The sequence below is a fragment of the Protopterus annectens genome, chromosome 12.part0 (genome assembly GCF_019279795.1).
Source record: "Protopterus annectens isolate FY-2018-M chromosome 12.part0, PAN1.0, whole genome shotgun sequence".
Taxonomy (NCBI): domain Eukaryota; kingdom Metazoa; phylum Chordata; order Ceratodontiformes; family Protopteridae; genus Protopterus; species Protopterus annectens.
The window spans coordinates 179,939,693-179,966,134 of record NC_056746.1 but is presented as its reverse complement, the minus strand read 5'-3'; the positions used below and the strand labels follow the sequence as shown (position 1 = coordinate 179,966,134).

The 26,442-nt window shown below is 42.5% G+C and overlaps 1 protein-coding gene across 8 annotated transcripts in view; it reads right to left on the bottom strand.

Annotated features, from left to right (window-relative positions):
- The window catches only part of TRAF7 (TNF receptor associated factor 7), a 1,047,901-nt gene that overhangs the window by 370,576 nt on the left and 650,883 nt on the right, over nucleotides 1–26,442 (bottom strand). The gene's annotated exons all lie outside the window — the stretch shown is intronic.

Below are 26,442 nucleotides of genomic sequence, written 5' to 3'. Positions count from 1 at the left end.
AGGTATGGTAATCCCTATGAGGTATCTGTTTCCCACAAGAAATACAGTTATTCACTTTTTCTGACATCCGGTTAAATACTGAGGCAAGAAAACCAAAATGTTCCCCAACGGGTACTTAGCCAACTCTGATTCGGTCTGAAACTCCGGTTTCGGAAATATTTCAGAACGCCAACCTGCACTCGCAAAACTGCTTCTGCATCGGACCATGCGGCAAAAAAGACTGAGGATATGACGTCGGTCATGCGCATTAGTACCCTGACGTACTGACGTCAGTCTAATGCGCCCTGACCGACGTCAGCCATATACTCTGGTATTCGGGCCGACTGGACAGCGGACTACCCAATAGTAAGGACTGCAGCAATGTGGAACGAAGAACATCCATCGTTCTTGGAGATATTAATATAGATTAGAACTCCCTTATTGGTGACTCACCCCAACATTTCATAAACCTGTATGGATTCTCACAAATGATCACTACCCCTACCCACTACAGTAAAAATGCTACTGGTTCCACAACTGACTGGATCTTGACCAACTCTCCAAACAACTATTGCAACCCTTCTACCTTCCCTGATTCTATTAGTGACCATTCTCCCATCTCTATCTTAAGGCACTCTCCTCATCTTTCTAAGCCCCATCTCTACAGAGATTGTAGGAAACATTTAACTATAGACTCTCTGCCATCAACTGGTTTTTCCTAAAAACTCTCCCACTCAATAATGCTGTTACTAATCCAACCACATTTTCCTTGATGTCCTAAACTCTCTTGCCCCCAACTCACAGAATCAGAATCAAACCTAATTTCACACCCTGGCTCTCCAATGCTACTCATGATTTGATGCATAAAAGAAATGCTCTATGGAAAAAATGGCAAACCACTAAAACTCCCACCTTTCTCCAAGGATATAAGCAACTCAAATTGTGTAAAAAAAAAAAAACTTATTATTTTGGATAAATGTCAATATTTCACTAAATTTCAAAGCTCTCACCCAAATGACCCCCAAAACTTCTGGAGTATTATCAACTCCCTGCTCCACACTGGTTCTCCTACCATCCCTAACCCTTTCCCCTATCACTCTCCCACTGAAACTGCAGACTAACTCAACACCTCATAGACAACATCTCTAAACTCCTACCCTCTGGTAACTCTGCTCATCCCAACTCTTCTGTGTCATCCTCACCTACCCCCCTAAACCTCTATGCTCCTCTGTCTCTTAGCCTTATACCTTGTGAACGGTTTCTACTAAATACATCAAATCCCTGCTTCTTAAACTAAAAACATGCTCTCCCTCCACTGATAAACTTTACCCTCAATTTCTGAAAATTGCTGCTGACTCTATTGCATACCCTGTATCTATCTTAAGCAACTGCTCCGTTCAGGAATCTACTTCACAGGAAATATGGAAATCTTCTATACCACTCCTCTACAGAAAGGTGGCAACTCTGTTGAACCCTTTAACAACAGACCAATTGCTATTCTCTCACCGCTCTCTAAGATCCTTGAAAAATGTATACATACTCAACTACTGTCCTATCTCATTCACAAAAATCTCCTCACCCTCTGGCAACATGGTTTCCGTCCTAAACACAGTACCTTGACTGCCTTACTATCCTTTACTCAAAAGGTTGCAGAAGCTAGAGATAACAACCTCCTCATCTCCTGTCTATTCCTTGACCTCTCTAAAGCCTTCGACACTGTGTCTCATCCCATCCTTCTTAACAAACTGTCAGACCTAAACGTCTCTCCTTCTACTCTTGGCTGGTTCAAATCCTACCTTATTGGCAGAAAATAAGCTGCTAGGTGGCAGCAGGCTTTCTCACCCTTCTTTGCTGTTCAAATAGGAGTACCCCAAGGCTCCATACTTGGACCGCTCCTTTTCAACATTTTTACCAACAACCTACATTCATCCTGCAGTCTCTCATCTGTAATACAATAAGCAGATGACTCTACTCTCTTATCCATCTTCAATACTATCTCTGAACTACACACACTAACACAGAGTTCCTTTATCTCTGTTGAAAAATGGCTCAAAAACAATCAACTAATCCTTAACCCTAAGAAAACTCAACTCCTTCTCTTCCTACCTCAGACTCACCTTAAATCCAATTTTTCTCTTTCCTGCCTAGATGGCACCACTATCCCCTGCCTCACTCACCAATCTCCTTGGGGTAACAACTGATGACCGACTAAAATTTGACTTGCACATACAACAGGCCAAAAAAAAAAAAACCACCAAAAACTTAGACTACTCCCACCTACTAAACTTGAAATTATGCTATCTGCCACTAAATGCACTCTTGCACAGGCATTTCTCTTATCTAGGCTTCTATACGCTTCCCCCATCCTTACCAATATCTAAACTACCTCAATGCAGAAACTGGAACAAACATACAACAAAATTGCTGGATTTATTCTAAACCAACCACTCTCTTCACATCACTGCCTCTCACTAAACAAACTGCAGTGGCTGGAATTTCTGTACCTTCTCCTACAATTGCAACTCCACACTACTTTTTCCATACTCAACAATCCCTCTGCCTGCCCTGCTCTCGCCTCCCATGTTAGTCTCTACTCCCCCCCCCCCCCCCGGCCTCTCCGGACTGCTGATCAGCATCTTCTCTCAGTTTATAAATCCAAAAGGAATATTGGCAAACTACTTTAAAAACACTCTGTCTCACTAAATTGGAACAAACTCCCTCTCCATATTAGATCCAACCTTTCCTTTCCCTGTTTTAAAAAGGAGCTTAAATCTCTCACCTTAAATTCAATTTTTCTCTTTCCTGCCTAGATGGCACCACTATCTCCCCTGCCTCACACACCAAACACCTTGGGGTAATAACTGATGACCGACTAAAATTTGACTTGCACATACAACAGACCATCAAAAAAAACCCCACCAAAAACTTAGACTACTCCCACCTACTAAACTTGAAATTATGCTGTCGCCTTGACCACACGTAGTCTTAGTCTGACCTACTGTACAGCCTGTTGCATCTCCTACCTTTCTTTCGCTGTTAGTAACTTCTGCTTAAACTAACCTCCTAAACCCTCAGCTCTACTATTATAGCCCCCCTTTCTCTCCCCCTCCCATTCTCCACACTATCCCCCACTTCCTATCAATGTCTATACATTGTCCTTCTTTTGAACAATGATTATCTTTTTTGTTTTTGCTCTCATATGTAGTACACTTTGACCACTGCTATCATTGCAACCCTTAATGTTCATATTTTTTTCTTTGTTTTTCTCTTTATAATTAATTTTGTATTTGCATTGTTATTTTTACTAGTTTTTGCCCTGTATGTTTACTTTGCTTATGTTTGCTGGGGCTCTTTCCCTTGGGTCTCCACTGAAAATGGGTCGCTTACTATCAATGCAATGCAAACAGCTAATAACATTTTCTTTTTACATTGATTTTATATTGTGATTGCTATTTAATATTTGTATATTGTCACTTTATCTTTACTTATGTTTGCTGGGGCTTTTCCCCTCGGGTCCCCACTGAAAATGGGTTTGTTTTCAAACTCAGTTGGACTCTATTAACAAATGTGAAATAAATAAATAAATGAAAGATATGTAGAGGACAAACATGCACATTGCTCATAGTAGGCCCTTTGAGCAACTATCAGATCCTTCCTAATGACCATAATGGGCTTAGCTGGAAAAAAAGGCTTCAGCAGCTCTTTCAAATAAGCAGGAGTCAGTCTGTATACAACTCCATATGTTAACAATAAGATATGAAATATCAGTTGGGCAGTGACAGGAAGACAGAGAAAATCCCTCAGCAAGGTAGGACAATGGCAGCTATGAGGAAGACTTAACTACAACATACAATTTTGCACTTTCTGCAAGTCTAACAGGTCAACATCCAAGAACCAACAGTACACAGTACTGCAGGTAATAAACCAAGTAGAGGTATCACTTTATCAAGATCCACAGACAGAATAAAGTCCTAGGTCTGACTTATAAGTATGGTAAAACTCAGACAGTTGTGAATGTTAATGGATGGTTGACATTGACAATTTGCATGGAACAGGGGTTACATCAGGGATGTGTGATGGATGGGGTCCCTTTCTCACAGATTACAAATGCAATGATACAATGTGGTAAAGTGTCTATACATAAAGCTAGGTGGGAATTAACAGAAGGGTTGAGACTTCAGACTGCATTGCGTTAGCCTGATTAGTTAATTTTGGTGGGGAAGAACAGAATTTTGATTAAGGAGGTTTTATAGCAACCAAAAGGATATTTTTGGTATGTTGGTTTCTCAATAAATAATAAGAAAAGTACAGGTTTGGCCGAATGAGTCATTATACAGGGAGTGTATTTCAGTGAGACAGAGGTCAGTGTTACAGGTATAAATTATGGAAATATGAAAGAAATGGGCAGCAATGGTCAGAAAAACTGGATAATGTAACCAGGTTATGAAATTGTGGGTGGTACAACATAAATAGGAAGGGGGATGGAGATTTTTAACTCATTAGTACATCTGCCATCATAGAGTTTATATCACGACATTCAAAGAGAATTTTGTAAGATGGAAAATGTACTGAAATTAAAATAAAAAAAATGTATTGAAGGATTTTTTAATTCATTAACACCTAAGCAGTGTGGAATGTCGAACCTCTAGCAGCCTATACACATCTTGCATTCCAGAGCATTTTCTGAAAAAAAAAAAAAAAAAAGAAGTTTTGTACTCACCATAACGTTCCATCTGTGTTGTCCATCTCCATTTATCCTTGACAGATGGGTTCGGTTCCAATATCAGAACCGACTCACCCATTATTACAGCTCGCACCAGCCAAAAACTCTCAAGGTTCACCTCTACCCGGAATCCATCTCTCTCAATTACCTCAGATCGAGTTTGCAGAAAGTAGGTAAATGTATAAATCATACACACATTTATACATACATATATATATATATATTTATACATACATATATATTTACAGGAAGTAAGCCAGATGGAAGCCTTATCTACTGTGCTTAAATAATCATAATTCAAGGATATATGATCCGCTCCACCAAAAATTCTTAAAGGTCGGAGATCAGAATTGAAGGAAATCAAGGATAAATGAAGACAACCAATACTGATGGAACATTATGGTAAGTACATAACTTCTTTATTTGATGTTTTCAATCTTCATTTGATCCTTGACAGTGGGACAGAGTCCCCAGCTACCTAAAAACTTGGGTGGACTCATGGAAGGATACTACTGAGTACCATCGAGCCAAAGGATGATCTTCCCCTAGAGACTAAGTCCAGTTTGTAATGAACAATAAAGGCACAGGGAAAAGCTCAAGTAGCTGCTGCACATATGTTATCCATTGAAGCTCTAGACTGGAAGACCCCTGAAGTGGCTATAGACCTTGTAGAATGTGCTCTGACAGGTTTAGGCAAAGTTAATTTATTTTTATCATAAATGAATGAAATGCAGTCTTTCAGACGCACAGGTAATCTTGCTAACTGCCTTGCCCAACTTTGAACTGGAAAAAGAAATAAACAGTTGATTGTCTTATATTTTTTGCTCTGTGAAGAAACGTAATTGTCTATGGACATATAGTAAATGTAGAGCATATTCTCCTTTGTTAGAATGATTATGGAAGAAGTCTTGTACTTTAACAGTCTGGTTAATGTTAGCCTCAAATACTACCTTGGGCAGGAAGGAAGAGTTTGTTCATAAAGATACCCTATCCTTATGGAAAACTAATTAAGAAGGTTCAGATGATAACTCCTGGATTTCTGATATTCTTCTGACTTAAGTAATGACTACTAAAAAGAGTGTCTTCCAAGATAAAAACTTAAGATTGCATTCTGCAGAGGGTTCAAAGTGGGGACTGTATTACCACCTGTAGCACTAAGTTCAGGCCAAAAGAGGAACTGGATCTTTGAATGGGGGTTTTAACAAAAGTGCGCCTCTTAAGAACAATTTATAAAGCCTGTGAGAGGCTAAAAAACGCTCTTCTAAACCATTGTGAAAATTAGAAATTGCAGCCAATTGTAGTTCGTGGGTAGATGGAGAAGCCCCAGCATTGAACAGAAATGCTAAGAAATCTAAAAACATGCTCTACTGAAGCAAAATTTGCTTTTGATCGGCCCAAATTGTAAATCTTTTTCACTTACTTAAATACAGTTTTCTAGTAGAAGGCTTATGAGCCAATAAAAGGATGCGACGTACCGGCCAGGTCATGCTAGGATGCCTGGCAATAAATGGAATTGGAGGAACCATGCACAGTCAGCGTGAGGTTCAAAATGTTTTGGTGAACAAGACTGTATGGATGGAACAGGAGATCTGGCACTGGGTCTAGAATCCAAAGTTGTTGAATCAAGTAAGGCCAAAGAAAGGGGAACCAAATCTTTCAAGGCCAAAAGTGAGTAATGAGGATTAATGTACTCTTCAAACTAATTCCTTTCTGTAAGAATTTGGGAATTAGAGGTACTGGAGGAAAGCCATACAGTAGACCAGGGAGACAATCGTGGAGGAGAGTGTCCCTGGGTGACTTTCCCGTAGGGGGAATTAAGGCGTAGTAATTGCTGCACTTGTTGTTTAGGGGAGAGGCAAACAGGTCACTGCAAGGTTGACCCCAGTGATGAAATATTTTTGCACGTTCTGGATTGAGAGACCACTCGTGAGGCTGAATGATGCATCTGCTCAGCTTGTCTGCAATCACACTGGAATGCCACAGAATGTGCTTTGCTATTAGGAAGCAGTTGGACGAGGTCGCCCACTGCCACACTCTGAGGGCGTCTCAACAAAGGGGTTAAGACTCGGTTCCTCCCTGCTTGCTGATGTACCAAACCACTGACATAGTGTCTGTCTGAACTGCAATTGTTCCCAGAGGAAGAGCGGTCTGAATAGCCTGCAACGCAAGAAGCACCGCTCTCATCTCCAGAACCCTGATGTGCAAGTTGGCCTTTAATGGGGACCAAGTGCCTTGGACCGTCTTGCACAGATAATGCCACCACACCCCATCTGGGAGACATCCGTGGTCACTTTGGCCATGGGCTCCGGAAAAACAAAAGGACAACCGTGAAGTATTTACTTGGAATGTATCCACCAAAAAAGATACATTTTGCAACAGCTGGTGATCAGAATTCGGTCAGACATCAGGTGGTGAGGGACAGACCACTGGGAACCTAGCAGGCATTGCAGAATTCTCATATGTAACCTGGCGAATGGTACTAGAGTTATAGAAGCTGCCATGAATCCTAGAGGTTGCAAGACTGATCATGTTGGAACCTTCTTTCTGTGAATTAATTTTTGAACCTGAACCACAATTCTCTTGCTGTCATTCTGGAGGAAGAGATTCTATTGTCGTTTTAGTATTCAGTACTACGCCTATGAATTCTAAATTTTGTGTCAGGGTAAAATTTGACTTTTCTACATTGACGGTAATCACCAGATGGGCACAGATGTTGAGAGTGTAGTCTATGGCTATAACTCATTCACTCCAATGGAGGTCAGGAAGTTTGCACTGTAACTTCCAATGGGTGGAGCCTAAGCCTTTTGAAAGAATCAAATCAAACAAATGTTCATATCTCTGGAACCATAGGGGTTGTGAAAGAAGTATAAATGGCAAAGTCTTCAGCACACGCTATTTTTATAGTTGTAGTATTCTTTACATTTTCGGTCTTAAACCAAATGTTATAAAAGTCACAGTAAACACAGTAAGTACTCCATTTGTAATATTTTGTAATAAATTTACAATATTTCAGCAACCACTCATGTTATACACATACTGTCAGCGACATTTTATTCATCTAGCTGACAGCTTTCATATGAGGCTAAGAAGTTCTGTCTGTGTTACTTGGTTGTTGAGATACTTAAAAAAATGTGAAAATTATACCTATATAAATTAATATCATAAAAACAACAGTTAATATTTATTTACCAGCACTAGACAGAGGTCAAATATTAATGCAGTTGAGTTTGCCATTGTATAAGCTTTAAGATAAAATCTTTTAAACGCTTGTACCTAGCATGGTTTTAGAATTATTGATGCAAATGTGAACAAGCCATATTTGACACCTAGAGGTGTCAGTAGGAGGTAACTGCAGATGCACCTGGAGGCAATACTTAGATGTCATGAGTTAACTGATGCTTGGTCGAAGCAGTTATGAACTAGTCATTCAAGTAGGGAAACACTCAGAATCCTTGCAGTCTCAAGTGAGCTGCTGCTACTGCCATGCATTTGGTGAACATCCTGGTGACTGTGGTGAGTCTAAAGGGCAGTGCTTTGAATTGGTAATGAGTGTCTCCCACCTGGAAGTGGAGGAAAGTACAGTTTTGTACCTACCATAAATGTAGATGTTCGAGTGCTAATACAGCTGCAGTCATAACAGATGGGTTTTCCTGCCGTCAGGCGGGTCCTCGGTCGGCCGAATTCCAAAGTCTAGGTCCGGCGTCGGATGTTGTCGCTTCTTCCCTGACGTCAGTGCGACAGGGGTATAAAGGAACCAGCCGATGCCATTTTCTTCAGTTTTTCTTGCCCCAGATGTCAGGTGCCCCCAGAAGGAAGGCAATACATAAATTTATGTAATAATGCAATGCAGTATAATCAAAAAACAGTAGCTGCAAGCAAATACACCATAAAAGAATACCCCAATCAGGTTGTATGAGGAAGAGTTAGCCATTAGGCCTGTCCCAGAGGGGAAGAAGGGAGGGAAACCTGGACTGCAGCTGTATTAGCACTCGAACATCTACATTTATGGTAGGTACAAAACTGTACTATGTTCATCGTGCATACAGCTGCAGTCATAACAGATGGGTAGAATACCAAAGCTAAAAAAGGGGTGGTAGGCACTAGGTGGAACTAGGGGGAGCCAGGATGCCCTGCAAGACTGCAGTGGCAAAGCCTGCTCTAGATTTGGAGTATAATGGTAGGTGATAGTGCTTGGAGAAAGTATGTACAGAACTCCAAGTGGTAGCTTCCAAAATATCTTTGGTAGGAACCCCCCTGAGGAAAGCTGCAGAGGTGGCTGTGGCCCTTGTGGAGTGAGACCTGATGCCTGCAGGTACAGTTGTACCATGAAAAGAGTAACAAAAGCGTATGCAGTGGGCTATCCATTTTGAGATCGTCTGTTTGGAAATAGGCTTCCCTTGAGCTCCTGTAGCATAGGACACAAAGAGTTGCTCTGATTTTATGAAAGGCTTTGTTCTGTCCAAATAACAACGTAGCTGTCTATGAATGTCCAAGGAATGTAGTAGTCTCTCCCCTTTGTTTTGAGGATTGGGGTAAAAGGTAGGTAAGTGGATAGCCTGATTCAAGGCTACCCTGGATACTACCTTTGGCATAAAGGAAGGGTTGGTTCACAAGGATACTCTGTCCTGATGGAAAATGATGAAAGGCTGCACAGCCATGAGGGCTTGTAGTTCTGAAACCCTGCGAGCTGAGGTGATAGCCAGCAGGAAGGCTGTTTTCCAGGACAAATATTGCAGTTCTGTTGAGGCAGCTGGCTCAAAGGGAGGCAAAGTAAGTTTTTCTAGAATGAAATTGAGGTCCCAAGCAGGTACTGGTAATTTCCTTGGGGGTTTTATATTCTTAGCCCCTCTGAGGAACTGTCTTAAGAGGGGGTGAGAAAATAAAGGAGGATCAGTGTTGTATTCTGCAGAAATGGCTGAGGCATGGATTTTGATGGAGGGGAATGAAAGTCCTCTGCTTAGCAGCTCAGCTAGGTACTGTAATATTTGAGGTAAATTCAGTATTCCAGGGTTCTGGCCCTTTTTCTCATTCCAAGCACAAAACCGTTTCCATTTTGCGGAGTAGGCTTTTCTAGTAGAAGGTCTTCTGGCCTCCAAAATGACATCCTGCACCTCTTTGGAGAGTAGGGTCTGTTGTGATTTTAAGGAATCTTCCATGCGGCTAGATTGAGTGTTTTCAGCTGACTGTGAAGAGTTTTGAAGTTGTGCTGAGTCAGTAGAAGAGGCATTAGAGGCAGGATCCATGGTGGGGAATGCGTCAGGCTCCTCAGGAGTGGGTACCAGTGTTGTCTTGGCCAGTCTGGAACAATGAGAATCATCTTTGGTCTGTCTGCTCTGGTTTTTAATAGAACTTTGGGCAGCAGAGGAAGAGGTGGAAAGGCATAAACTGTCATTGTTGTCCAACTGAAAGAGAGTACGTCCACTTTCCAGGCCTGTGGATGAAAGGTCCTTGAGCAGAAGTTTGCCAATTGGTGATTTTTGTGGGAGGCAAAGAGATCTATGTCTGGCCTTCCCCATGCTTGAATTATCTTTGAAAAATCTTGAGGATGCAACTTCCATTCGTGTTGATTTGTCATATATCTGCTTAGGTTGTCTGCCAGCGTGTTTTCCTTGCCTGGCAGGAACTGTGCTTGAAGCTCGTTTTGCAATTCCAGAGCCATGTTCCAAAGAGACATGGCTAGCCTGCATAGGGGGTATGAATGGGTTCTTCCCCATTTGTTTATGTACCACATTACTGTGGTGTTGTCTGTCCTTATCAATAGCTGGCCTGGATGCAGCAGGTCTTTGAAAGCTGTAATAGCATTTATTACTGCTAGCATTTCCTTTTGATTGATGTGTAGGTGCTTTTCTTTTTGGGACCATTTGCCCTGAATGCACCGATCTGTCATGTGCGCCCCCCAGGCGTAATCCGAGGCGTCTGTTGTGATGACTTGATTTGCTTGAGGCTTGCAGAATGGTAGACCTGCGTTTCTTTGGCATGCTTGAGCCCACCACAGAAATTCCTTTTGAAGACATGGAATCAGTGGTATTATTGTTTCCAAACTGTGGCTGTGTTGAGACCATAGGTTTTTTAGGTACCATTGAAGTTTCCTCATATGCATCTTTGCACATGGGATTAGTAGGATGCAAGATGCCATGAATCCCACAGCCTGCAGGATTTTTCTTGCAGTCAGCCTGGTGAAAGTTGCCAGTTTTCTGAAGTATTGAGTTAGTTGCCCTTGTTTCTCTGGCGTGAGGTAGGCCATCTGGGTGTTTGTATCCAAGCTGGCACCCAGGAAAATTATTGTTTGAGAGGGTATTAGTCTTGACTTCTTTTTGTTGACTGTGTATCCGAGAGATTTCAACAACATTATTACATACGCCAGGTGTTTCAGAAGTATGTGCTTGCTGTCCGCTTGGATCAGGCAGTCGTCCAGGTATGGGTATATTTGTAGCCCTTGAAGTCTGCAGAAGGCAATTACTGATGCCAGGCATTTCGTGAATACTCTGGGCGCAGTAGATAAGCCAAAGGGCAATGCAGAGAATTGATAATGGGTTGAACCTGCAAGAAATCTGAGGTATCTTCTGCAATCTTGTCTGATTGGGACATGCAGGTATGCCTCCTTGAGGTCCAATGTTACCAGCCAAGACTCCTTGCCCAGCATGGGAAGAAGCTGCTGTAATGTGAGCATCTTGAATTTTGGCACGAGTAAAAATGTGTTTAGGATGGATAGGTCCAAAACAGGTCTCCAATCTTTTCCCTTTCTTGGTACCAGGAATAGTCTGGAATAAAAACCTTGACCGTGTTCTTGTGCAGGTACCTCTTGAATAGCTTTCATGTCCATGAGATCTGAAATTTGTTTTGTGCCTCTGCCCTTTGATTGTGTGGCAGGTTTGGCATGCCTCTCATTTTGGAAGGGTGTGAAAGTGGAATCTGTAGCCTCTGTCTATAATGTCCAGGATCCATTTGTCTTTTGTGACAATATGCCAATTTTTTGAAAATAATGCCAGTTTTCCGCCTAAAGGTGCTGCCATTTGAGCCTTGCTTGGCATGCAAAGGGGAAAGTCATTGGTTCTGCTTTCTGAATGGCTGTGAACTATCCTCACCACCTCTTTGTGTAGGTGCTTGTCATTGTCTGCCTCTAAACGATCCTTGAGATTGCCCTCTACCCCTCGGGCGCCTGTATCTACCTCTTTGGGGTCTGTCCGTGGCTGGAAAGGACCAATTTTTGGAAGGCCAATTTCTACTGAAACATGGAGGTTGTACCTGTAGGAAATCTTTCACTGTTTGCATTGATTTTGCCTTTTCCTCCATTTTCTTTAATACCTCCTCAGCTTTAACACCAAACAATACATCTTTTTGCAGAGGTGCATCCAGTAATTTAGCTTTAACATGATCTGGTAAAGTTTGCTCTTTGAGCCAAGCATGTCTAAGTATGACTGATCCTGTAACAGCAGCTCTACATGAGGCCTCTAAAGCATCAAAACCACATTGTAAGGTATGTTTACCCACTTGTTCTGCACTATGTAACAAATCCTGCAACTCCTTCAAGTCTGGTTGTTCAGGTTGTGACATTTTGCTTTTCAACTGTGATAACAGAAACTGTTGGTACTTTAACATAGGGAACTGACAGTTTAATGCCCTCATGGTTAAGGTGGCCGAGGTGTATACCTTCTTCCCCCACCTTTCTAAAGCTCTGGAATCTCTCTCTGAAGGTAATGGATTTTTAGCAGTGGAGGCCTTAATTCCCTTGGGACCCTGTGAAATAGTTTCTGGGTCAGCCGCATGGCTTTTGTATAGAAATTGGTGTGAATCAGGAACCCGGTAATACCTGTCAGGCTTGACTGGAGCTGGAGGTAAAGAATCTGGGTTAAGGCAGGCCTCCGAATACACATCATCTAGTATGTCTAACACGGGAGGTATAGCCAGAGGCCTGTGCTGAGGGAGCAACAGGAAATCCCTAAGCCTTTTCTTGAGTCTGAGTACTCTTGGCCTTCCCAGTGGAAGTGTTCCCTCAAGGTATGTAAGGTTTCCCCAAAAGAGTAATCCTCAGGGGGGGAGACAGAGGGAATGGACTCCTCTGCATCAGAATCTTCAAAAGGGGAGTAAGAATGTTCCTGGTCTTCAGAATGTTCTGAAATAATGGAGGCCTGGTCCGAGGAAGGGGATTCTTCCTCCACTCTGGGCCTTTTGTCCGGAGGGGGTTGAGAACCCCCTGATAAGAGTAATCAAATCCTCAGCCATTTTGAGCATCTGCTTTTTGGCATGGGGCCTTGAGAGGGGCCCTGTGGGGCTTGTCTTTTAGTATGCATGGCTGCTTTAGACTTATTGAAAGCCTTGATGGAAAAAGAAGAGGAAGGCCTGAAGACACCTTGAGAGGTGGCAGGCCTGTCTAAACTCTGAGTTTCACTGCCAAGAGTGGCTTCGGTATCTGTAGTCGGGGTGTGGGCCGAAGAGCCTGCAACCTCGGGCACTGAAGACACCGCCAAAGAAGTGTCATCGGTAGTCAGGGGCTGCGTAGGTGCCTCACTGAGAACCGGACCACCTGTAGTCGGCTTTGGTGTGGTGTCGGTAGAAGTCGCGGACCTCATATGTCGGTCCTTATCTTTGCGCCTTTTACTTAAAACTGGAGTCGGAGTATCCGACGACATAATGTAATTAAACTTTTTGCCAAAATAGTGTTGGGCGAACTCCGCCCGACGCTTAATAGTGCGTCTGTTGAATGTAGCACAAAAACGACAGGCCGAGACGTCGTGGTCTGGGCCTAAGCAAGGAATGCAGAGGGAATGAAAATCCTTATGCGGTATTTGCTTCCCACATGAAATGCAATTATTAACTTTGTCTGACATCGGTCTGAGGCAAGAAAAGTTTCCCCAACGGGGTACTTAGCTTTCAAGAAGACTTTGGTTGAAAAATATTCGTAATCTCAGGAGCTGGCCGACCGGCACTTGCGAATTGCTTCTGCTGCGGGCACCGCGCGGCAAGAAAGACTGAAGAAAATGGCGTCCGCTGGTTCCTTTATACCCCTGTCGCACTGATGTCAGGGAAGAAGCGACGACATCCGACGCCGGACCTAGACTTTGGAATTCGGCTGACCGAGGACCCGCCTGACGGCAGGAAAACCCATCTGTTATGACTGCAGCTGTATGCACGATGAACATCCTTATGAAGCATTTGTCCATTTTTATATGATAATGCACATCCTAAAGGTCTACTGAGCATATCCAGTCATCTTTAGAATAGACTGCACGGTGACCACCCAGAACTCTGTTTGCTGAACAGATTCGTTCAGTACACTGAGAACCAAAATTGGTCTCCAGTCCCCTGTCTTTTTTGGCACTAAAAAGAATCTTGAGTAGGTTCTGGAGCCTTCTTGGTCTGGCGGAACTTTTCTAATGACTCATTTGTCCAGCAGTTTGTGGATATCTTGCACTGCTGAATCTGACTGGGTAGGACATCAGGGATTTTCTTGTGAACGGGGAGAGGTTGGGAAAAGGGAATGATATAGCTTCTGGATATGATCCCCTGCACCCAGGAATCAACTGTTAAGTTCAGCTAAGTGTTTAGGTGCAAGGATAAGCGCCCCCCTACTGCCTGTAGAGAAAGACAATCAGGCTTCCCTTCAGGAATGCTGAAAGGGCTTGCATGGGATGTAATTCCCGAAGCACTGGTTTTGTGGACCACCTCTGCCACGAGGGCATTGTCTTCAGTTTTGGTTCCCCCTTCTGCCCCCTCCACGTGTGTCTTGGAAAGGCCCTTGGGATTTCTTGAACCACATTTTTCCACTGCTCCTCTCGTTCCTAGAGAAGGACCTTTGGGGGTTGGAGAAACTAAGTCCACAGCAGAAAGGGTCTTACCACCCTTCTCACACCTGGGCAAAGTCTCTTTTACTTTAGGGCCAAACAAGGATGTTCCGTCAAAAGGAGCATTGACAAAAAAAGACTTGAATGGTTCCGCAAAGTCACACAGGTGCATCCAGGCATGTCTCCTTATGGCTACACCTGTACCCGCTGCTCTAGATGTCCCTTTGGCTGTATAAGCTATCAGCATCATGGAGGAGTTGGACACAGACTCCATGGTCACTAACTGGGAAGCCACTTTCTCTTGGACTCCCTCAGCTACAGCTCCTACCAGGGAGACTGATATCTCTTTAGTCATATCCTGTTGGAGTCTGGTGAAATGTGCCAAAAAAATTCAAGGACCTTATGGCAAAGGTTGATGAAGTGTATACCTGCTTCCCAAACCTGCTCATGGCCTGAGACTCCCTACTGGGGTAATGGACAAAGGAACTCTCCTCAGGAAGTTCCTTTGTAGTGGTGGCTGCTATGACCATAGCATCAACAGCCAGCCCCTTTGTCCAAAACTGTTTATCTTTGGGAGCAGAAAGCATCTTATCAGGTCTTTTGTGGATGGGATCGATGGTGTCTGGAGCCTTCCACAATCACTGAGAAATCAACTGAATAAGTTCATCAGTGGGCAGTGTTACCCAAGAGGTAGATGGACAGGTGCTGAAAGCCTGCAGGTAAACAGATTCCTCTGAGGAAGGGATTTGGGACTTTCAGCCATCTCTCTGTTTTAAAATTTCCAAGACATCTCCACAAGACATTTTCAAGGGGCGAACGTGGAGACCCTTCCCTCTCATCGAAATCTGTGTCTTCGGTGACTGATTCCTGGGGGAAAGCCAAGTGCTTCCTCTTCCACTTCTTTTCTGAGGGACCACCTCAGGGGGATAATCTGGGGGGGTATCAGAAAATGACAGTACCTGTGCCTGTGACACCTGAGGTTTCAGCACCCACTGTCCCAGTGGAGAGGCAGGAGGAATAACTGAACTAGAGGGAGTTAGGCACTGACTCGAGTCTGTGCAAGAGAAAGGGCCCTCTGCATAGCCTTGAAAGCCGGCCCACCTGAAGAGGGAAGGGGGCCTGGAACCAAGAAAGACTGCCTCCGAATTGGGGTTATTCCCTGCTCCGAAGAACTGACCCTCAAGAAGCTGGAGCTGAACTAACTCGAGCTGAAGCTCCGAGGAGCAGGGATGGCTCAGAAAAACCTGGAGTCGAGACCTGTGCCTAGAACTCGCAGGGTAACCATGGCTCTGGGAGGTCTCTGGTTCAGAAACAACTGAAGAGCTCAGGGTAACTACCGGCTCCAAAGAAACGAACAACTCCGAAGTCAGTACAGTCGGCACTGGGAGATCAAGCACAGAGGACTCTAAGACCTCCAAGGAGGTTAGACGAGTAGTAGTTAATGGTGTAAAGGAAGTTTTGGTACCAAGACCCAAAGGGGTCATACCAAAGTGGGGCCTGAAAGCCCTCTAGCCCATATAATTTTATTCACTAGCCTCTCTATGTGAAGTTCTGGAAGACCTTTGGTGGAGTAGATGGACAATGTGGCAGGGAACCTAAGCCTCTGCAAAAATACTTCTGGGAACTCTCCAGCAAAGGGATCAATTGACGGGGAGTAGGTAGTTCTAGGACAAGTGGTCTTAACAGGTGAAGCAGTAGTCAAGTATTGTAGAGACCTGTGTCACAATATTGAGCAACTATGAATGCTGAAGATAGCAGGATAAATGGCTGCACATAGATTCACACTTATTTGAAATACATTCCATCAAAAGTAATTCATCAAATGCAAAGAATTACGAAAACAAATTTATACAGCTGTGTATCACATTGAAAACAAAAAGAAACACAATAGTAACCTTTCAACTCACTCAATATAAACATACTTTCAAGCAATAAGTAAATCAGCACATAAATGCAACACACGAATTGTAAAAGTTCCAAAACAATTGGTCTAACTTTTATGAGCAAACCTTCCATCATGTTTTAGTCACTAACTGCTTCTATGGTGTCTGTGATGTAAACTGTTTGCAACTAAAAAGTGGTATCATTTTGTATGTTTTTCATTTATATAAATGCAAGATTGCCCCTGTCATATGTGAAAATTTAATAACGATGTTTGGAGAAAAAAAAATCTAGGTGATGCACCAGCTGTGGTATTATTGTGTTGCAAGTATGTCTAACCACAGGGAAATAAACATTAGTAAATGCCTCAAAGAGCTGGACAATGTTCTGTTTCTCATTTGTCTTAGGAAGCTGGATGACTTTCCTCCAGGCCTTTTTCCTGCAGAGCAATCTGGAAATCAACCATGTGAGACAAAGAACGGGAAGTACAATGTTACCTCTCCTGGACTTTCACTGGAATGAGTAAATGGCAACAGAACCTGCTTATGCTATTGCTTTTTTTCAGGGTCAAAGGTCAACCTAACAAAGAGGGCTGTATTGTGCAGCTAACAAACCTGCTGTGCTTAGCCAATGTCATATTATAATTTTTCCTGCCAAGAAAAAAATGTTCCAATACTCAAAAAGTTAGCAGAGTGTAATGTCTAGTTCACATCATCAGTAATATGTGAAAAGAAATCTGCTTCTGTCCTCCTAGTCAGAGGGGAAGATAATTTCAGGGAATTCCAATATATCATCAAAGATCTAAGCAGAGAACAGTTAAAAACAGCAAAAACTTGCAAACTACTATGAGTTGTGTAACAGAAATGGATAGATGAAGTATTTATAACATTCACAAGGTGACCAAAGATGAAGAAAATGTTAAGTAACAGAGAGCAACTGTGAAAGCTCAAAGATGGAAAACAATGTGGTGGAGAAGAGCTTGGAAAAGCAGATGGTAATGGCAACAGTACAGAAAATTCTTCGGTCACCATAGAGAGAAAAATTGACCAAATGTACTCCGACAATTTCAAGGGAACTAGTTAACTGCTGAAAATAGAGACACAAATAACAGAAGGCTACAAGAAATGGAAGACGTTTTAAATCAGGCATTCAGAGGAAATAAAGTACAGTTGTGTACACTTACCATAAATGTAGATGTTCGAGTGTATTCACTGTTGCAGTCATTACATTTGGGTAATCTGCTGGCAGGTTGCCCTCAGTCGGCCTGAATAACAAAGTCTTGGGTCCTGCGTCGGTTGCCGTCTCTTCTTCCATGACGTCAGGGGTATAAAACATGCGGCCGCCGCCATTTTAATCAGTTTTTCTTGCTCCAGATGTCAGGTGCCCCCCAAATGGGGAGCAAAAAAAAATTATATATATATATATATATATATATATATATATATATATATATATATATATATATGCATGTAACTTAGAACACAAAAAATATACCTCCAACTAAAAGCAAATACACCAAAAAGGCTTTTGAGCATAGTAAAAGAAAAAAGAGGTATAATAAGAGAGAAAAAAGGGGGCTGGCGGGTGGGTAACCCAGACTGCAACAGTGAATACACTCGAACATCTACATTTATGGTAAGTGTACACAACTGTACTATGTTCTTCATGTTTCACTGTTGCATTATATTTGGGTAGAATCCCAAAGCTATGGTTGGGAGGATGGAATTATACAGCATTAGGGGCAGCTATAAGGCCCTGCAGGACAGCAGTGGCAAAGCCTGCCCTGGATTTAGAAAAGAGAGGTAAATGGTAATGTTTGGTGAACATATGAATTGAGCTCCAAGTAGCAGCTTCTACTATGTCTCTGGTAGGAACCCCTCTGAGAAAGGCTGCAGAAGTAGATGCAGCCCTGGTGGAATGGGATCTGATCCCCTTGGGGACAGGTTTACCATGGTGCATGTAGCAGAAACTAATACAACGGCTTATCCATTTTGAAATAGTCTGCTTTGAAATAGCCTTTCCCTCTGCCCCTGCAGCAAATGCCACCAGTAGATGCTCAGACTTTCTTAGAGTTTTTGTCCTGTTTAAGTAGAATCTTAGTTGTCTGTGTACATCCAATAAATGCAGAATCCGCTCCCCCTTGTTCTGCAGATTTGGGAAAAGAGTTGGCAGATGAATGGTCTGATTAAGAGCCACACTGGATACCACCTTAGGCATAAAGGATGGATTGGTCCTGAGGGCCACCCTGTCCAGATAAAAGATAATGAAAGGCTCCACTGCCATGAGAGCCTGTAGTTCTGAAATCCTTCTAGCTGAAGTGACTGCTAAAAGAAAGGCAGTCTTCCAAGAAAGAAATTTTATGTCTGCAGTAGCAACTGGTTCAAATGGAGGTAGGGTGAGTTTTTCCAGCAGAAAATTGAGGTCCCATGCAGGAGTTGGTGCTCTCCTGGGAGGTCTCAAATGTTTGGCCCCTCTGAGGTACTGCTTTAGCAGGGGATGAGAAAAGAGAGGACGCTCTGTGTTGTAATGAGCCAAGATGGCAGAGGCATGGATTTTTATAGAAGAAAAAGAAAGGCCCTTGTGAAGCATCTCAGTTAAATATTGCAGAATCTGAGGAATATTGGGCATTGCTGTCTTTATTCCTTGTGCTTGGTTCCAGGCACAGAATATTTTCCATTTATCAGCATAAGATTTTCTAGTACTAGGCCTTCTAGCCTCCAAAATGACATCCATCACAGGTTTACTGAGAGATGTGACTGGTGAAATCAGTTGATTAGCCATGCTGCAAGATTGAGAGTTTGGAGCGGAGTGTGCAGAATTTGATAGTTCTGCTGAAACAGTAGATGAGGTGTCTGAGGCAGGTACCACGGAGGAAGGTGTGACATATTCCGTAGAAGCGGGTACCAGTGTTGGCGAGGCCAGTCTGGAGCAATCAGAATAAATTTTGTTTTTTCCTGTCTAACTTTTAGTAAAACCTTGGAGAGTAGAGGCAGAGGGAGAAAGGCATACACTGATAGGTTTTTCCAGCTGAAGGATAGAGCATCCACTTTCCAAGCCTTTTTGTGATGAATTCTTGTGCAAAATTTGTCCAACTGACAGTTTTGGGGAGAGGCAAAAAAATCTATGTCTGGGCTCCCCCATTTTCATGTCAACATGCTGAAGATTTGTGGATCAAGTTTCCATTCGTGTGGGTCCAAAAGGTTTCTGCTTAGTTCGTCTGTCAGTGTTTTTTTCTTTCCTGGCAGGAATTGAGCTTGCAGATGTATTTGGTAAGTCAAGGCTGTGTTCCACAAGGCCATGGATAGTCTGCAAAGGGGGAAGGAATGGGTATTCCCCCTTGCTTATGTACCACATAACTGTGGTGGTGTCCATCTATCAGTAGTTGCCCTGGATGAAGGAAGTCTTTGAAGGCTGTCAGAGCATTCTGTACAGCTAGCATTTCTTTCTGGTTGATATGTAGGTGCATTTGATTTGGGCGCCATTCGCCCTGAATGCATCTCCCTGCCAGATGGGCACCCCAAGCATAGTCTGATGCGTCTGTAGTCAGGGTCTGGGTGGCAGGGGGTAGAATAAATGACCGTCCCTTATTTTGGTGACAAGCCTCTGCCCACCATAGGAGCTCCTGTTGCAGGCAGGGAATGAGAGGAATCATTGCTTCCAGGTTGTGACAATGTTGACTCCATAAGCTTTTTAGGTGCCACTGAAGTTTCCTCATATGCATTCTTGCATATGGAATTAGTAGGATGCAGGAGGCCATGAACCCCAAAGCCTGCAGAATTTATCTTGCAGATAGCTGGGTTTTTGTGGCCACTTGTTTGAAGTATGTCATCAATTGAGTTTGTTTGTCTGGCGTGAGGTAAGCCATCTGGGCAGTTGTATTCAAGCTTGCACCTAGGAATGTAATTATTTGAGAGGGTACCAGTTGTGATTTATTTTCGTTTATGGTGTATCCTAGGCATGTTAGAAGCCTTTGTACAAACGCCAGATGTTGTAGAAGAGTGTCCTTGTTTTCTGCCTGAATTAGACAATCATCCAGATAAGGATAAATTTGAATGTTTCTTTGTCTGCAAAATGCAATCACTGGTGCCAGGCACTTTGTGAAGTCCCTGGGCGCAGTAGATAAGCCAAAGGGCAGTGCAGAGAACTGGTAATGCAAATAGCCTGCTTTGAAGCAGAGGTATCTTCTGCAAGATTCCCTGATTGGGATATGCAGGTAAGCCTCTTTTAAGTCTAGAGTTACCACCAGGCATCCTTGCCTAGCATAGGCAGTAACTGTTGTAGAGTCAGCATCTTGAATTTTGGAATGTCCAGGAAGGTATTTAGAATGGATAAGTCCAGAATTGGACGCCATAATTTGTCTTTTCTGGGTACCAGGAAAAGTCTTGAATAAAAACCTTGTCCTTTTTCCTTTTCTGGTACTGGTGGAATAGCCCCCATAGCCATGAGGGACATAACTTGTTTCTGGGCCTCTGCCCACTGATTTGGAGGCAGATCTGGCCATCTGTTTGGAATTGGCAAAGTATGGAAATGAAATCTGTATCCCTGGGATACTATATTTAAGACCCACTTGTCCTGGGTAATTAGATGCCAATTTTGAGCATGAAGTGCTAGTTTTCCCCCCAAAGGGGCTGCCAAAAGACAAGTGCTTGGAAATGGCAGAGGAAAGTCATTGAGACTGTTTACCATAGGGGGGTGCTTTGCTACTTCCAGATTTGGAGGTGGAGGCACCCCATTGTTTTGTTCTGTAAGTTCCTTGTGACTGAAACCTGGAGCCTTTGGAGTGTCTGGGTTTGACCTGAGCGGCTCTGTTGGGTAGTGGAAAAGACCAATTCTTAGTAGGCCAGTGCCTACTGAACCTGGGTGGCTGCACTTGTAAGAAATCTTTTACAGTTTGCATAGATTTAGCTTTGTCTTCCATTTTTTTCAAAACTTCTTCTGCCTTATTACCAAAAAGACTGTCCTGTTGTAAAGGAGCATCCAACAATTTAACTTTAACATGATCAGGCAGATTTTGCTCTTTGAGCCATGCATGCCTTCTTATCACAGATCCAGTTACGGCGGCCCTGCAAGGGGCCTTCAAGGAATCAAAAACACATTGCAAAGTATGCTTTCCAACTTGTTCAGATGAATGCAATAAATCCTGTAACTCTTTATTTTCCACACAGTCAGAAATCAACATCATTTTCTGTTTAAGTAAGCCCATGATATGCTGCTGATATTTAAGCATATGAAATTGACAATTTAAAGCCCTGATTGCTAGGGTTGCAGACGTATAAACCTTCTTACCCCATCTATCCAGCGCCCTGGAGTCTCTATCAGAAGGGGTACGATTTTTAGCAGTAGAAGCCTTAACACCCTTGGGACCCTGAGAAATAGTTCAGGGTCAGCAGTAGGGTTTTTGAAAAGAAACTTGTGAGAGTCAGGAACCCTGTAATATCTGTCTGGCTTACTAGGAGCCGGAGGCAGGGAATCAGGAGCCATGCAGGATTCTGAGAAAACATCATCAACAATGTCTAAAACAGGAGGTATAGCCAAAGGCCTATGCTGAGGAAGGAGGAGGAAATCCCTAAGCCTCTTTCTGGATTCTGAAAAATCCTGACTCTCCCAATGAAAGTGTGGTATGCAAAGTTTCTCCAAAAGAAAAATCCTCAGGAGGAGAAGCAGAAGGAATTGATTCTTCTGCATCAGAGTCCTCATAAGGGGGAATAGAAAATTCCTGATCAGAAGAGGAATCAGAAGAAATGGAAACCTGATCTGAAGATTCATAATCAGTGCCTTGCCTAGGTCTCTTAGCAGGAGGGGGTTGGGAACCCCTGATCAAGGTAATTAAATCCTCAGCCATTTTGATAATTTGTTTTTTAGGCATTGGGGCCTGAACACGTGGTTCTTGCGTTGGTTTTTTAGACATAGAAGTTGGTTTTGGCCTTGTTTTTGATGATGGCGTCGGTTTAATATACAAATCTTTAGGCCTGAAAACACCCTCAGAAGCCGGTGCCTGCTCAGCGGCTCCAGACCCATCCAAGGGAGAGACATCCGCAGGTTCAATACTTGAAGAATCTCGTGGCATACCGGACTCCGAATGGGTCTTGGTAGAGGCCTGCGAATCAAAAGTAGCGGGCATCAGGGGCTGCGAAAGCGCCTCACTGAGAACCGGCGAACCGGCGACTGGCTTAGGAGAAGCTTCGTCGTCGGTTTTGGACCTCGACAGTCTGTCGCTGTCTTTTTCTTTATGTTTTTTGTGAATTCTGGTAGTCGGATTGCCAACCGACGACATTTCAGGATAGTTAAATCTTGAGCCAAAGTATTTAGAAGCAAAATATACCGACGCTTAATTGTGCATTGGTTAAATTTAGCACAAAACCGACAGAAAGGCACATTGTGGTCAGGGCCTAGGCAAGGAATACAGTACAAATGAAAATCCTTATGAGGTATTTGCTTCCCACAAGTAATACAATTATTAACTTTTACTAACATCGGTAAGGAGCAAGAAAAAGTTTCCCCAATGGGGTACTTAGCTTTAGGTTGAAGACTTTGGTTCTGAAACTCAAAAATGAAAATTTCAGGAGTCGGCTGACCGGCACTTGCGAACTGCTTCTGCTTCGGGCACCGCACGGCAAGAAAGACGGATTAAAATGGAGTTGGCTGCATGTTTTATACCCCTGACGACCTGACGTCATGGAAGAAGAGACGGCAACCGACGCAGGACCCAAGACTTTGTTATTCAGGCCGACTGAGGGCAACCTGCCAGCAGATTACCCAAATGTAATGACTGCAACAGTGAAACACGAAGAACATCTGATCTGCAAACTGGTGAAAAAGAAGAGAAAGAAAAAAATGGTGGAACAGCAATTAAAATATGAATGGCACAGAAACTGTCTGAATTGAGGATAAGTCACACAAAGACAACTTGAGGTTTATAAGAGAACCAAAAAATAATCGAAGGGAAGGACTGAAAAGAATTTATGAGAAAATTCCTCAAAAAACTGATTGGACTTTCTATTACTAATATTAAAGTAGAAAGATTACATGCAGTAAAAATTCCTAATTTCAGAATGAGAAAGTAACTAAGCCCTATATTGATTAAACTGCAGACATACCAGCTAACGGTGGAAATTCTTTCTATTTTGTGGAGGAATGGAACAACTTAAAGGCTGGAGATACTATGTTTTTTGGATAAATTAATTTTGCATACACAAACTAACAGAAATGTTTTTCTTCTTTCCATAAGACTTTGCAAAGAAATGAAACTTTGTTTCAGGTTATTGTATCTGGCACTACTTCAAGTTTACTGTTCACTTGGATTAACAAACTATGCAGACCCTCAAAATTCACATGATGAACTGGCAAAATGAAAATAAAAACCTGGAGGCATAAGAAGGTGGCAAAGGAAACGGCAACCATGAAAACAAATGTAGAAAAGAAACTATGGACACTTCAATGGAGAGATTTCCAGTGAAGCCCTTCCCCGTTTTCCAAATTTTAATGGTGGAAGTCTTACGTAAAAGATTCCACAAAAAAATGCTCTGGGAGCATAGAGTGAGGACCGCACTTAAACAATGATAAATGCTTATTTGGAAAAGGATGTAATATAATCAAAATGTGAATTACACATTTGATAATACTTTAAAACAACTGACATCAGTAAGAGCCAGACAGATAACAGCAATCTGTCTACTAGAAATGCAATAGTATAAATACTACATTCTCAAATTATGGTTAAAAAATGGAAGTTTATATCTAACTGAAGCGGGGTATACTGAATACTGTGTTATTAAAATCCTCTGTTTACAAACTGCTTTATGTTGCTTCCAATAAAGGTTATACGACAGTGGGGGAAGGTGAAAATGAAGTAAATGAATGGTGACAGAAAATGGAAACATATATTATGTGATAGAAACAGACAGACAGTACTGATTAAAGTTAATATCAGTAATGGATGCACTAGGTCTATTAATGAATGTAAAGTTAATGAGACAAGTATTTTGACTGAAAGTAGGTTAGATACAAAGATTCACAAAAATAATGTACTGGAAACACTAATGGAAGTTGTTTAAATACAGATACATATATGTATGGGCAAGGATGGCTGGTGTAATTAAAATGTAAAGATGCACACCAGAATATATTTTAAACCAATGAAATAAGTAGCAGTTCATAGGTAGGTACTTGGCTATTGGCCCTAGGGCCTATGTAAGCCTAGCAAAATGGTACCCTGGCATTTGCCATCCAAGAAAATTATTTTCCTGTGCCCCTGTCAAGCAGAGCCATAGAAGTGACCCCCAGGGTGAATTTCCTATCTCCCATCCAATCATCAAGATTTTTCTTGAAGAGTGCTAATGAGGAGCTTTGTTTGATATAGATAGGTAGTTTGTTCCAGAGTATGGGAAGTCACTGTGACAGGAATCTATCCTTCCAGCATGTTCGGTTTATTGTTTTGACAAGGTTTAGGTCCCTAGAGCGTGTAGCTCAGAGGGATTGGGATTTCTTTAAGTGGAGAATGTCCAACAGCTCTGGGTTTGACATAGTTTTGTATGTTAGGCAGAGATCACCTCTGAGTAGGCGATATGTGACAGAGTAAAGCTGGAGTTTTTTGAGACGGTCTGCGTAGGGCATCTGTTTGAGGCCAGTAATCCTCTTTGTGAGGTATTTCTGCGGCCTTTCCATTTGTTGTAGATGTCTTGTGAAGTACATACCAAAAGGGGCGTTGTACTCTATAATGAGTCTAATGAGTGATGAGTAGAGGGGAACAATGACCTCTTTTTTTCTGGATGAGAAACCTTTTGTGATGAGGTGTGCCACATAGAAGGATTTCCTGACTACTGTGGCAATGTGATTATCAAAGGAGAGACTACTGTCCACCTGTGTCCCAAGGTCTCATCACACTTTCAGTGTTAAGTAGACTATCACCTATGTGGTAGTTCATGGGTACAGAGTTTTTACCAAAAGGGATGACAATGCACTTTTTGGCATTGAGCTTGAGGTCATGGCTTTGACACCAGGCATCTGTCTCAGTGAGGTCCTTTTGTAGGATGTCCACATCGTTAGGAGTTTTGATTATGGCTCCTAGTTTGCAGTCATCTGTGAACTTTGTTAGCCAAAGACCTTCTGTGTTAGCCTGTACTTCAGAGAAGTAGATACCAAACAGGAGAAGACCCAGGACTGAACCCTGTGGTACTCCACTTGCCACTGGTCTGAAGTTGGATTTAGAGTCTGCTACTTTCACAGTGTGGGTTCTGTCAGTGAGCCAGTTGGCAACCCATCTTGTGACATAGGGATTTATACCTAGTTTAGTGAGTTTACCTATAATTCCAGAGTGGAGGATGGTGTCGAAAGCCTTGGCGAGATCTAGATAGGCTGTGTGAATCACCTTACTCTCATCTATGGCTTTGGTGACTGATTAAGAAGTCTATCAGGTTTAGGAGACATGATCTGCCTTTTACAAACCTGAACTAGGTAGGGCCCAGAGCTTGGAGATTACCAATGTCATTGTTTACAAGTTCCATGATGATACGTTCCATAGCCTTGCAGACCAGGCCTGTCAGGCTGATGGGGTGTTAGAAAGTAAATACTGTATTTTGTATGTTGTTTTTGTTAAAATCACATTTATCATCTGACTTCAGAAAGGCAGATTCTCCGTCTGCAGTGATTTTAAAATGCAGTTTGCCTTCCCTGATAAGTTGTGTGCGATTGCAAGAGGCAAAGAACTCAACCTGGATAGTTCAGTTTTACCTTTTGAAAATAGCTGCAGCCTTTCTAATAACTACAGAAAGTTAAAGGGGAAATGCTAAAGAAATCTGCACTAGTTGCTTGAATAAACAACACATAGAAATTGATGAAAGAATGCTGCTAAACTTGCTAGCTTGCAAGATAGGGATAGGGAGACAGCTTCAGAAATACAATACTGCAAGCAAGTGAAAAACACATCAGTAATTCATAATGTGTTCTTCAGCCCAAAGGTGTAAATCAAGGTTTGGAGTCTGATTAGAAAAGACAAGAAGTCGTCATACACTGCTGTTTTCATAGTGTTGGCCTCTGTTGACTTGTGAAAAAAATGTATACAGTTAATATACTACTTTT